Raw genomic sequence first — 15,211 nt, 5'->3', positions numbered from 1 at the left:
TCTTGCGCAACAACAGCAGTGAGTGCAACTAAAGGAACTGAAGCATTGATGAATTGTGGTTCAAGAGCCATTTCAGCTCAATTAGCAGTATTTGTATTGAAGATTTAGCACTATTTAACGGATAATGGTGAAATTGTTTTCAATTTAATTTACAAATGCTATGCTGTGCAGTTACAGGCTGATATAACTTATGTCACCATGACACAGAACACAATTCTCACTCTGTCAACCTAACACACGAATATCCCTCGAGTTTCTTCACTCTCCCATTTATATAATATTGTGAAATAATACAAAGGAACAAACATTGTTCAATTTGAAGGATTTTTTGGGGGATGTGGACCAGGGGCATCTTCTGAGGCCTACAGCTATCTGAAGGAGAATCGTCTGTTAGCAGGCGCAGAGACTGACATAAACACAGCCGAGACTGACCCAGGGCAGCTGCCCGACACTGCAAGAGACTGCATTTTGTTCATTTGCACACAATAAAGCCCCTTGTAGAGGTGTCTTAATACCTTATTCTTACAGTACTATTCAAGAGTGGAAGTGTCACACATGATAATCTCAATTTGATGCCGTTTTTAAAAAAAATCGGATATGCAGTATTTCTTTCTTTGTAGCTGTATAACATATTCAGAAAGCCTGCTGTCCTTACGCTGAGAGAAAACTTTAATAGAAGATGTCTTGAAACCAATCCCTTTTCTGGCCAACCACACCAGGACTCCATTGTCTATTCACTGCTATCATGTAATGTTTATTTCATAGTAATGCTAAAAAAATATATATCCAACAGCTTTGGTTCTTATGATGCATTATGACAGTTTACTTTTATGAATATAATATACTGTATAACTGGGCCAACATTAAGACATGGCTAAAGTTCGTTACTTGATTTCCCTTACTTCCCGCTTGCCCTCTGTACTCTGGGGAACAGCTACAGATCTCTGGTCCTGTCCTGCAGCCCTGCTCCCCAGGTCCTCTCTGCTGCTGACGTGGTTGAAACCAGATAACTATGTTAATTCTTAGCATTTAGACGCATTCATCTTTAGTGCTCTCAAGTGTTTTTTTTCCCCTCCATGAAGTTTCTTCTTTTCCAGCCTTCATGGTTTCTCTCTACTTGTTACAAACTGCTCCATGGTCCTGAAATCTCCCTAACGTTCTTAACTTTTTTTTTTTTTTTTTTTTTTTTTTATCCATCATGCTAAAAACCTAAAAGCCGAACTAATTTGAACTAAATTACTTAAATGTTTTTACACCAGTTTCTAGAAGACGCATTGAAATACGACTTTATATACGACAATATATAGTATTCAGTAGGTGGCAAATGTTTGCTATTTTATAAAAGAGGTCCAATAAATTTAATTTAATTAAAAAAACATAGTAAGTGCAACAATTGGCTCAATGCTATTGTTGTTGCTCAGATAAACACGGACACTCACAATATTCCATCCACAGGTTATTCAGGCAGAATATCCAAATCCTCAGTCCACCAGGACAATCATCTCTATCGCTTTTGTTTCAGTGTCAAAGGTTGTTTTGTTTTTGCAGTCTCTATTTTAAAAGACACCTAAAAAAAAATCTTACCTACGAGATCATATGATATATTTCTTAATTGTGCAACCTTATGGTAAAACGTAAAGACGTTTATGTCATCCAACAATTATTAACAAGTACGGTATGACAACATGTGATGTTTCCTCAGTGAACGTATTTACTGGAATGAATTACATACATGTACAATATACAATTCAACAAAATAGTTAACACTTGGCTACAGCAGAGCACAAAGTTCACATTACATACCTTGACTGGCAATTATCAAGCAACTGTGGTTGAATTAGCTCATATAAAACTTCTCAAAGTTGCTACATACACAATACAAACTGTATTAAACACTTTTACATACCTGCATTACATCTACAGGTGAATTCACAAAATGGCTGAATCACTCGGTGAAGTTATGGTTGAACTTTGCTAACGAACGCGGCTTCACACTGCTCGACAAAACTCAGCATTAACTCACTCAAAATGCTACATCTACATTCTCTTGGCACTTCGGACTCATTTTGGAAATTATTACAGTCACTTTACTACCCGAGAACAACAACAACATATCTGAAAACGGGGAGAAATAATGTTTCCTCGGAATAGATTTACTGGAATGAGAAAACCACCGCGAATTCCCCGGGTAGGCGGGCAAAGACAGAAGCAATCGATCTCTAGATAGCTGATCAGGCTACTTAGTAGATGATTGATAAGGCAATACTGAATTAACTTTGAACAAAAATGAATGAAATAAACAATGAATAAATAACAGCTTCTCAATATTTCAACCTACTTTAGCACGTTCTCGCTGTTTTAAGCCCTTTTTTAACACATTTTATACATTCTTTGTCATGACATGGTCTTTTTAACCATTTCACAGGATTTTAACCTTATTCACAGAACAGACATCATGCTGTTATGAAACAGCCAGGTACGTGACTGCGCTCTGCACTCCAACACATGAAGAAATGTGTAGGACATTTTTTTTTTAGTTCTCTGCGCGTAGTGCACAATGTTTGCAATGTGAAACAACATGATGTAAGACAAATATTAAGACCAAATATTATTCTGTCCACTCTATTTATTGAAGACAGCCATGGAATATAGTGGAAAAAACACTAAGGGTAAGCAAAGTCATAACTGAGGCTGATTTATTTATTGTGTCTAAACGTACCTGATTGCAAGTATACAGCCATACAAGCAGCACAGTGTTAACATGCTGATGATTTAGAGCACATTACAGCAGTGAAACTGCACTTATTAAAATAATCAGCGACTTCTGACTAAACTCTGACAAAAGTAAGGTCTCAATTCTGATCCTCTTAGATCTAAGCACAGCCTTTGATACGACTGACCATGAAATCCTGATCAATCGCCTTGAGAAGTTGGTTGGTCTGTCCGACAGTCTTAAACTGGTTCAAAACATACATTAAAAGGGAAACATTTGTATGTCAGCCTTGGAGATCAAGTGTCAGTGAAACATGACAGCCGTTGCACAAGGGAGTTGCCTCGGTCCTTTATTATTCTCACTTTACATACTGCCACTGGTGGACATCATTAGATAGCGCAATGTTTGTTTTCATAGTTATGCAGATGATACACAACTGTACATTGCTGCTGAACCAAATGATGATGCAGCTATGCGCTCCATCACTAAATGTCTTTTAGCAATAACTAAATGGATGAGTAATAATTTTCTCAAATTTAAACGAGGATAAAAGCAGAAATCCTTCCACTTGGCCCCAAAACAAAATGAGAAATCTTAGAAAATAAGCAACTAACTCTGTGGATAAGCTCAGAGGTAACAAGTCTTGCTGTCATCTTAGACACGCCCACATTAATAAGATGACGAAAACCTTTCTTTTCCACCTTAGAAACATAGCCAAGGTGCAGCCGTTTATAAATCAGACAGATGCTGAAAAGTTTATCGATGCCTTCATTTCTACTGTAATGCACTTTTTACTGGCTTCCCAAAGAAAACAACGGATCAACCAAAACTCTGCAGCTCGAGTCTTCACCAGAACAAAGAAGAGAGAGCACATCAGTCCAGTTTTAGCTGCTCTTCACCGGCTACCTTAAAGGATTAACTTTAAGGTCGTCCTCTTCATACAAAGCTCTTAATGGGCTCGAACCAAGTTGCATGGCTAACTGTCTGGTTAACTATGTGCCTTCAAGAACATTGATATCATCTGCTACTGGTTTATTGAAGGTTCCCAGCAACAGCAGAAAGAAAATTGGGGATTCAGCTTTTGTCAGCTACGCTCCAAAGCTGTGGAACACACTAGCTGTCGATATCAGGGAAGCTAGCTCAGTAAATACTTTTAAAAGAAAGCTCAAAACATCAAATGGCTTTACTTTAGCCTTTAACTAGTTACTCTTGACGCTCTCTTGCACTTGCTCGCACCTGAACTACCGCGCTTTTAAAATGCACATTGCTAACAGTCTATGGTTGAAATCTGTAGGCAACTAGACAACAGCGGAGGTACCTTCCTGTCACTCAAAGCAGCCCCTTTAAGCCCTATTACAATTCAAACAGGTAAGTTATATAAAAATTCACCCCTCATCCAGTTAATCATGAATCGTAAAATTAGCTATAAGAGACCAAAACTGTTTTCTGTACCAAGCTGTTAACACTTTTATTTCTGCTTTAAAGTTAGGAGTTTTAACATCGGGGTCTATAGGCAATGAACTTTAAGTGGCTACTCGAAGAACTCATGGTTTTGACACCTCCACATTGGCTTCATCTTTCAGCCCCAGAGGTTTCTTCTTGATCCAAACAAAATCTGCAATGAATCATGTGCTATAGTAAAGATTAAAAGTTAATTCTTCACTTTGGAAACAAGCATTTGACAAAGAAAGTCTATTAAATCTGCTGAGCAAGATCTTCTGATACATTCAAAAGCTCCAAAAGCAGCTGCTGAGAGTTATTAAGATTATTTTGCCAACTGCAGTTTTGAATGTCAAGAAATCACAGTCAATCTCTACTTTTAAGACAACCTGGATAAGAAGTCAGTATTAAACCAGGAAAAAGGGAATTCTAGATATGCAAGCCAAGTATGAAGACAGTGTGGCATGACTGAAAGCTCCAGAACAGCTTATTGTAATGTGTCTGTTTATCAGCAAGTTTCAAATCATTTCCATAGTGAGTTTCTTCTCCCAGAAATGCCTGGCCTCCACCAGAACAGTAGCTCAGTTCCCTCCAAGACCTCTCAGGGACTGTTACTGCATCTCTCTTTGACATTAATAATAGATTTAGATGTCTACTGTTGCTGTCTAGTCTCTATATTCAAAGATTTTGGTGCTAAGGCTGTAATTTTGTTTACTTGTGGATTGGGCTTCAATAGGGTCCAACACTAAAACTTCAAATCTTGCGCTGACATTTGTCTCATACCCATGAATTAAGATCTCATCTTTGGATTCGGAAACATGTTTTTACATGATCCAAACGGACCTTCTATACTGATACTGTCACCTTTCTAAATTTTAGGACTTGTAGGTGGTGTTGAAATAATAATGTGTATCTCTCTACACTGCATACATTTTAGCTCCAACCACAGCTGACTGTCATACAGTTGAACTTAGGTTGAAGTGAACTCCAGGTGCGGGTCTGCCTTGCTTTGGGGGTTACAGCAGGCTGTTTTCTTTGCCTCGTAATATTTCTATGCAAGCGCCTTCATCTCTTCCATTCACATTTTTTACATCATCTTAAGCAATTAATTCGAAAACTTTAAATCAGAGCAAAGGATCCAAAAAATATTTTTAAAGAATATACTGCACTCTCTTTGAGATGAATAAGCTCAGTCATGACCTGTACACCCCACGATGTGAAAAGGGTATTCATAACATGAATTAAATCACAATAATAAGCGAAATTAATAATCCATATATAACTGCTAACCTCTTTAATAAATGGCTCAGTGATGTACAAGCAATTTAAAATGGTTTAATGGTGCATATCAAAGTTTGTGCTGTATCTTATGGTCAAGTCCATTGCCAAGTCTTTTACTGATATACGAATACACTGGCGATTTTATATAAAGTTGTTATAGTGTATTTATGTTCTTTGGTACAGAGCCATTTTTAAACTTGCTACAGTACACTACGTCCAGTCACACGCCCCTCCCTCGTCTTGTCTTTCTCTGTCTTAAAGCTGGAATAGCATCTCATATTTAAGAAGAGAGATATTGCTGCCCACCTTGTTGGTTTTCTTTTGATTCACTACTGAGAGACTAAAATCAGTGAAGCATCACTCACTAAATCATACTGATGACTTACAACAAGTTAGCAGAGGTGTGGGGAAAAAAAACAATTTACAGAGGGAGGAAGATGATGCAGATAGTTGCTCCCCTCTGAAATATAAAGTTCGGGGAGGCTGTCGAGATCATCACAGAGAGGGAAAAGACAAGATTGAATACCCAGTGCAGCAGAAAGATTGGACACTTTCTATCCACCAACCTGGAGACTCGAAACACAGACTCCCTGAGGAGGAGCAACGGGATAAGAGGATGGTGGAGCCGTGCTTGGGTATCAAGCGGTGAGACTTGGACTTGCGGGTGGGTTGTACTTAAGCACAACAGATTGTGTTAAGTGTCAAATGTTGAAAAACAGATGAACCAGGAAACTCAGTAAGCCTGGCTCCTGGGTCAAGAGAACCATGCCAAGGAGGAGAGAGAATGCTTCCCCAAGAAATCTGTGAGGGGAAAACTATTTTAGATCAATGCGTGTGTTACTGAACTTCAGGCTGTCGCAAGATGTTTCTAATTTTGCAAGTACTGATTCCAACATTTAACACAATTCAAGAATCTGTGCAAGCATTACCGGGAAAGTGGCATGTTTCGACAGTCTCTCTGACATTCTCACTTGAACCGTCACATTTAAAATTGAGTATTACTATAAGCCAAACCCTCATCCAAAACCAAGCTTTCACGAACTCATTTGGTTTCACCCCTGCAATGTCAAGCATGATCAGGATTAATTAAGCCAGCAAAAAGTCTCACGTTGTCAGGTCTACCCATAACATTTGCATTGAGCCTCCTGTTAGCCTATGTCAAGCAGACATGTTCTTTTGCACAACTAAATTTGTAATTGCATGCAAATAAGAATGACCCGGGTTCAAGATGAGAGGCAACAAATCCTGCTCATCATCACAAGGCTCAACATGAGAACGAAATGAAGCATAACAATGCACTTCACAGAGAGCACTCTAATGAAATGCTTCGTGTTCGTGGAAACTCGTTGAAACTACTAGAAAGACTTCTGCGTGTCGGGACACTCCAAACTGTCATTAAAGTTAGATGATTCATGTTTGGAGTCAATCCTGCAATCCTTCCTCTCGTCGCCCATTTCTCATCCTGACTTCCAAAAACTCTCTTCTTCCAATCCTTCAATCCTGAGTCAGGTCTGATCTGTTGCTCTCCTCTATTCCCTTACCTCCCTCAGCCATCTGTCACATTGGGGTCTTTGCTGCCAAGCATCTCCTTTGAAAAGATTTTAAAGCTTATACTGTTTCACTCTCCACCCTTTCCCGGTTAAACTATTTCTCAGTCAGTTCCTCCACTTTTGTCGATCACGATAATAAATCAACCCACACACTAATTCTCAGTCAGAGTCATTCTAACACCATTTGACAGCAGTTTTTTTTTTATGTTGTATTCTTTTACATTTGTGGCAGCATTGGCAACATCCCCCCCCCCCCTCCATAAATTTGCATGCTGTTAACTATGTAGTTTCAGTTCAGTTAGGGTCCCCCAACATATCCGTGTAAATTTACCTGTAATCCAAGTGGAGAATCCAGTGAGTCCAAATCCACAGAGGCTCCTCTGCTCCTCCAAAGGCAGCATTAGCAGTGGCCATCATCGTCCTGCCTCCCGCTTGCTCAAAATCCTCAGTCTTCCTTTCCCGGAAATCGACTTCATGAGAAAACAACCTGCATATTGTAAAGTTTGAATTTCAATTCATGTCAATTAAAAAAAATATGCAAATTGATTGCAGTTATTTTATGGTCATTTATCAGTCTCATTCATGATTAAGTTCACAAAACCAAAACACAAAAAGTCAGCGAGTGGTAAAATAAAATGGCACAAGACAAACGTTTCTGAAGCAATAAATCTTCACATTTAAATCTCTTCAACATAGTTACGTCTACAGCGCTGTGTTTCTACTACATGTTGTGTGTCTCTGCAGTTGTGTTTTTGGCCATGAAAATAGTCCAGTTTTAAGGCTAGTACAGAAAATAAATACATTCACCAAAGAATAACTATCAAAACATATCAAATTCTGCCCCCCCCCCCCTCCCCGTAACCTTCTTGAATACAACAGAATACGAAAAACAACTTTATCTTCGTTTTTGTAAAATTGCCCATGTTTGAAAAATGTTTAAAAACAAATCTTCTGAAGGTTGTGTATCTCCAGACTCTTTTAACCCGTTCCCAAGTTGAGACTGGACACCAACTTGGTTTAGTTGTTACCTTTGAATAAGTAAATCTATTTAGGCTAGTTCATCATTTTGTTCCCCTTGCAAATTATTGAAAGGCTGCACGCAGTATCTGTACGCTAGTTAGCGTATGATGGTTCTGTGTCAGTAATTCATGGTGTAAAGAAATCCGCCGAAAGAGGAATATATGAAAGGGAACGATGTGTTACAAATTTTCCCCGCCCATTTGAAAACCCTTTCTTCACTACTTCACTGCTCCTGTCCTCCGCTTTTAGGGCAGAGTACACTGTGTGTTTTTTCTACATGATGTATATCTCTCCTACGTCCAAAAGGAGACGATGCAGAAGGATGAATGTGTTGTTTGATAAGTCATTTATTTTAGTCAACATTATATTACAAGTTTGAAAAGACAAACCATTTTACATGCAGAGGCTGGAATTTGTGACCTTCTGATTCAGTCGCTTGAATACTTCCTGCATTCACACTGGGATTCCAGTTTTACTGCTCGTAGCCATTACAATAGAACTGGAACTATTAACTCATGGCTTATTCAGCTGTGAATATGAGTGCTTTGGGGCTTGTTATCTGAATTATGTATCGATTTCTGCTGCACTTTCACACCTCAGCTCTGTGTTTTCTGTCACATCTTGTGAGGACTGAAAAATGACTATCATATGTAAAGTGGAAACACATTCACATGGAAATGAACAATTCTAATGTTAATTCATAATATAGACATCAGCAGTTTTGAAATAATATTTTTGTGCCATGACTAGGTTTTAATCATTCTTCTACACACGATAGCTCAGAGTTATAGTCAAAAAGAGAAGGGAAAAAAAAAAAAGTGTTTTGAAGGAAGGAGGAAGCGGCCATTTAGGAGCAAAACACAATAATGCCCTGTCTGTGATATATCCATATCAGAATATGCAGCCGCAAGTTTAGTTTTTATTTTGCATGTCGTGTGCATTCAGATAGCTTTTTATGTTCGGCTGGCAGCCCACAGTGCCCTGGATTCTGGGACAAATACGCCATGTTTTTGTCTGTGATTATTACAGCCCTGTGAAAACAGACACTAAAAAGCACACTGCTCGGGGGCGAATAGTTTGGAGAAATCCTCCTTGACTTTTGCCAAAATGCTTTAAGGTAGGCCTTTAAAAGCTTTGAAATGTTATTATCCCAGAGATACAAACTTGTGCTTGATTAAATATTCTGTTTACATTCCCCTGTGTTATCATGAATGAACCCCTACTCCTTATCACCTCATGCCAGTCCCCTCCATAAATATTTACCCCAGAAAGTTGTGCCTGCAGAAGAATACCAATTCTGTGTCAGCAGACCTTCATGCTGAGGGGAAGGAGTGTGTGGCATGCCACTGACTATTGGATTAACAGCAAGTAAATTAATACAGCATCTGTTCTTCCTCTCATTCACTTGGCTTAATATGTTTATATTCACTCTGTATATGTGTTCCAACTGTATTACCATCTGTGCCTCTACATACCATCGTTTGAGCTTTTGGGCTGAGGCCATTGTGAGATAGACACGGTCACCAACATCAGAAATATTTTACAATATCCAGATTAAATCCATTATGGACTGCGCCTGTTGTTCTCATATCTGAAGTATAAAATGAGTTGTTGGGGTGGGGTTTCATCAAAAGAAATAGACATGCCAAAACCACAAACTGCCAGATTGACTCTGAGTATCTGAAAATAAACAGCCATTCCAACAACTTGAAACTTCTTTTCCAGAAAAAGATTAGATTTAAATATCAGGAATAATTCAAGTCAAAACAGCAGAATATGATAAGATTGAATAGCTATTCTCACAGACGAGAAGTAAAACTGATCTTGTTATTAGTCGTTTGACCCTTTAAAGAGATTAAAATCATTAAAGATCCACTAAAAAGCTTCCTCGGTGTTGTTATTTTTTTTGTCCTTTTATAGTGGGTTATGTTATTTAGCGTTGTTGGAAACACTTTGAAGGAGCTTCACCACTCATGTACACGTTGCTGGATGGTGGTGCAAGGATACTGAATATTAGTGTATATTAATATGAGTATTTCAGACTTCACAACAGCTCAGTACAATGGAGTTCACAACACAGCTGATAATACTGCTAAACTGTGCTGACAGCTTTTGTAGTTAAATTTCTGGCTTAGTGTGTTGTTTGACACAGGTTGTGCTTGTTTGCTTGAGACTTGTTTGCTAAAGACTCCTAAAGACATTGTAAATATTTTTTCTTTTTCTCAAGACAATTCTTAAAACATCTATTTAGTAGTTTGCATTGGAAATATTTTACATTAAGCATTTATCGCATTTGATTACTTACTTACAACTAAATGTATGATTATTATATTTCTCTCCATTTGGGGGATTACAAAAAACTTCTTGTGGAAAGATGTAAATATTAGCTATTCCAAACTCTGAGCTGCATTAGCTCAAACTCGTTTTTGCCAAGTTTCATTTCACAACAGCAAGTTTACTTATCTGATGCTCCTGTGTAAGTTCTTGAGCCAGCTGTCAACAGGAGCAGAGAGATGACTCACAAGTGCTTTGTGGGTGTGTGCTTCATTAAACCACAAGGAGTTGCTCTTCACATAGCTTAAAATACCTTGTGGTTCTTTCGTGGGCACATTCTTATAGAGGACTCTTGAGCTTCCACTAAAAATGCAAACCGGAGTTATCTTCAAAGCAGGAATTTATTTGATGTGAGCAAATTATCTGTCTTTCACAGAATCTACAGCTGATTTAAGTGCTGAAATAAATTCTACATCGCAGCATAACTAATTTTGAATTTGATTGCAAATGCAATGCAGCCAGAATTCATGCATGTTTGTTTTTCACAGCCATAATAAAAAGATATAAATATATATGTTGGTATATTTTTCCACTTATCTAACTGGCAATTAGCCCCTTAGAAATACAAGCTTCTGAAATGATGGTCATGTCTATATAAAATAATAATGACCTTAAATCACTAATGTTCCTGATTGCATAATGTAATCTCAAAGTCAAGCACAAAATCAAGACTGACACAGATTATATGGAAAACATGTTGAATGCACATCCTGCTCCATCCTCTACTCCCACAGAACTAGTGCTCAGGTTAATTAGGATGAGAAGGAGGTTCTCCACCTCTCCCCCAGCATCTCTAAAACCTCTCTCAAACCAAGTGTAAGTACTGCTCTCACACAATGGAGAGGTTGAGAGAAAACCTTAATCAGAAACAGTGTGACAGTCCCAGAGTTTTTATCAGCCCTGCCCCTCCTCTCTGTGATTTAGTTACTGTGCCAGTGGTGTCAGGCCGAGCGCCATCTATCAGCCTCTGTCGATTCGCAGAGCTGGGAGCTCCAAACTGCAGCGATTGCCTCCAACCATTCCTTGTTTTCCCTCAGACACTTCTATTTAGATTTTGTCAAGATACACACATCACATTATATGCATTGTTTCAGAGTGATGGGCATGGAAGTTCTCTTCTTATATATATATATATATATCGTCAGAGTCTTTTTGTTAATACTCCCAACTCGCTTTCTAAACAGATAAGAAAATGGATGTGAAACATGAACACAGGGATTTGGATGTTTAAATGACTGTGAGTCAAATAACAAAGGCAGGACTTTTTTTTCTTTTTTTTTTTTACAAGGCTTGATTTCAGAAACCAATATGGATCTGTGTAAAATAATATCAATATGTGTATAACACCACCTGTGGCTCCAAAATGTCTTCTTGCTGACTGACAGCACTATGTGTACCCGTTTACCTGTTGTACTAATTAAGCTGTTAAAACAAGACAAGTGAAGTATTTTCTTTATCTCAGTGATACAGAGAAAATATAAAGAGATAAAAATGCAGATAAAACATCTGAACTAAAACTCTGCAGCTGGTATTCAAATACCCTAAATTGCAGTAATATGCACATTTAACCAGAACAGATCATTATGGTAGCTGCACACCTGTTCTGCACCTGCGCAGATCAAAACCTGTCAACACTACTTACCAGAACAATGGAAATATAGAGTCATCATTCCTACAGGATCACGACATGAGCAAAATACTATGTAATATGGTGGCAAATAAAACTCCCAAGCCCGGACGGTAAACATCTTCAGCTGACACACTGCTACAGTTTACCTGTGCACTCAGTTAAGATAACTTTGGGAAGCCAAAAATATTGTAATTCAGTTAATATAAACCTTTTTGAGATACAATCATCACAGTAAGAACAGCAAACAGCTTTTTCAGACCGCCATCCAGCAAACAAATGACTACGGTATTGAGGTAACTCACCAATTAAATATCATGGTCCAGCAAAGATCTTTAAAAGTCAAGACAAAAAGGGTCCATTAAATCCAGAAAATGTCTAGTAAATCCAATCCAGTGAATGATTTAGTCCACAACACATTATTATATAAATTGAGACGACCCGCTGTTACATCATTTGAAATTCCGCAGCTGGCGTTCATAATTTTCCACTTATGTTAGATCATTAACTGGAGTTAGCAGTACATAACAGCTTTCTTCCGGATTCGACAGTGTCTGCACTTTGCAAGTTTGATTGACACCTCATGAAGCTTCCACGTCCGGTCACCATCCTACAATAGCCAATTGGAGTCCGTATTAAACAGAGGTGGATGTCCCTTCTTTGTTGTTTACAGGGCTAGCCAGTCGGAAGTGCAATTGCTGATGATTGACGCTTTGTATAGCCAATGAGGTTCTGAAAATTAGGTTATGGGGCTTTGGTGGACGGGTTTATGCGTGAAGAGAACTGCCGAGGCAGTATGGGTTTGGTTCGATAGTTTTTGAGAGTTTAATCGTGAAAACAATGCCTGATGGACATTTATAAACGTCATGGTGTTTATCTGTGTTATTGTAAATAGTGTGATGTGTTCTCTTTTATATAAATGCTTGTTTGTTTGTTGTTGGTTTATTTTAAACTGCTGGACATACCCTCAGAAAATCATGTGTGAAATATTGATTTTCAGTGGCATTGTTATAAAATGTTTGTCTGGAATAGGTCATACACTGTAGTCCCCTAATAAAATGAATCAGGCAAAAATAAAAAATCTTCTATTTCAGTGTGTTCAAACTTCTGTAACTCAGTGCCAGTAGCACTTGCAGTAATTCTTACAGTTGGGTATCAAATGTTAGTGTTACCTTTTCAGAAAGGTTGGCTATAATGACACTGGTCAGGGTAAGAATATCAGGGTCAGAGCTAATCAGAGACAGGGGCAAGTGTCCCTAATGCTACTCCCTAGACAGACTTACTCTTTGCACTACCTCACCTGAATGTGTCCTTTACTCCTGTCAAGGACTAGAGGTTAAAATAATTGTGAACTTCTGGCCCAGCAGCAGGTGAAGTTTTTCCACTCTGAAGTATATAAGTATTGGAGTGATGACAACTGACAATAGTTGTTTACTAGACTGATAACATCCAAAGCAGGTGTTCTATGAACAGTGGTACTGAGCCAAAACAATAAAGATGAATGGCATAAAACCCAAACAATAATTTGAAAGATATTAAAACACTCCATAGATCTGACACAGAACTCTATTCTGTGTGGCTGGTGAGTCATTTGATCCATTGCTACTATAAAACTTCAAACGTGAACAATTGATGAAAGCAGCTTTAAAATAATTGTGTCTCACTACTTAAAAAGTAGCTTGACAGTCCAATGAATTTAAGAGGACAACCTCAACAAGAAAGTAGATGTGTGGTGTGTTAAAGAGTCAAAGTTTAATCAGGATTCTGCCATTTTTCTGATATTGCCTCGGGCTGTAGTTATAGACATTTTAATATTTTAAAGCTTATAGTATGGTGTTTAGTTTATTTATAATTGTCACTTCTTTTTTTTAATCAGTTTTGCAACAACAATTACTAATAGTGTTTTTTGCAATGCTGTGACAGACTTTCCTCTCGTGTATATTTGTGGCACAACTTTTCACACAAAATCAGTCAACTGTTGCTGAATAAGCCAGTTTAGACTGTAAAACAAGGGGGATCAGAGAGGGTTGCCAGTTTAAAACGGTTCTCAGGTCTTCTGGTCTTTGAAGAAGAGCAAGTCTATTCAGCAACACTGAGGTACAGCACCATTTCCCTTTATCGTCTCCGTACCTCCCAACATTCAATTTAACAATTTCTGTGCTAATCCTCAGTGTGGATGTAATCCCTGAAAAAGTCACAGCAATATAACTGAGCCCGTCCAATTGCATAATCCAAGAATTACATTCAGAGTTTTTAACTGAAAACAGATGCTTCAAGCATCCACCATGTGACCATTGTTCTGTCTTGCTTAAGACTTGCATCATTCACTGAAAGAAGAAAGGTTATGTAATCCAGCTCATCATAAAACAACTCTTCATCACTGATTTCCAGAAAAAAGATACTAACAGTAGTGAACTCAGCAGAAGGAAACTCAAAAAGAGTATTCATACATTTCCATCTGAAAACTAAAACCAATGCTGCAGGTGCGTGGGTAATTGAATAGTGTGTATCAAGGAACATAGGTCAGCAAAGGAAGTATGCAGATGGGGCTAAAAAAAAAAAAAAAAAAAAAAAAAAAATAGCATCCCGAGCCATCTGGAGTCTTTTGAGAAAACATACTGTGGCAGAGAAGGAGGAAGAGGAGGAGGAGGGGACTCTTCACCAGGTGATTGATTTTCAGAGCATACAACATATAGACTCTTTGGTGAGAGGAGGAGAGAAGACATTTGGTTCTGCAAAAATCCATTAATGCTGTATTTTATTCAATATTGAATAAAGAAAACCCTTTGGCCCAATTCCAATAAACACTCTGCCAGTTAGCTTAGCACAAACACTGCAACGAGGGGGAATGAGCAAAACTCTTTTCAAATGTAACAAAATCTAGAGATTATACAGTAACTGGGACACAGCAAAGGCACTGCAAATGTTACAGCCAAAGCCAGATGACAAAGAAATCGAAAGGTTTAAGTTACAGTAAAGAAATTGAACTGCAAAAGCATAAAGCGTAGTCTGTCACGCCTGAACTGAACTCTGTGCAAAAGGTTATTCAAACAATAACACTCACAAAACAAGTCTGTCTACTCCCTCTGCTGAACTAGCGCAAGCCTGCTGTGAGAAAAACACAAGGTCCAGGCTTCTTAAAGTTTCCCACTTTCTGGTTATCTGGGTATAATGTGCTGGGAGTCTGTAACCCTGCTGTACACAGAGAGGTTAAAGGGCACGAGGAGGGAATTCATTATCCTTGAG

The sequence above is a fragment of the Brachyistius frenatus genome, unplaced genomic scaffold (assembly GCF_029030835.1).
Source record: "Brachyistius frenatus isolate BFR_SWC_R1_liver_20210118 unplaced genomic scaffold, ASM2903083v1 Contig_14, whole genome shotgun sequence".
NCBI lineage: Eukaryota > Metazoa > Chordata > Actinopteri > Embiotocidae > Brachyistius > Brachyistius frenatus.
The sequence above is the reverse complement of the archived record's forward strand: the minus strand, read 5'-3'. Positions refer to the sequence as shown.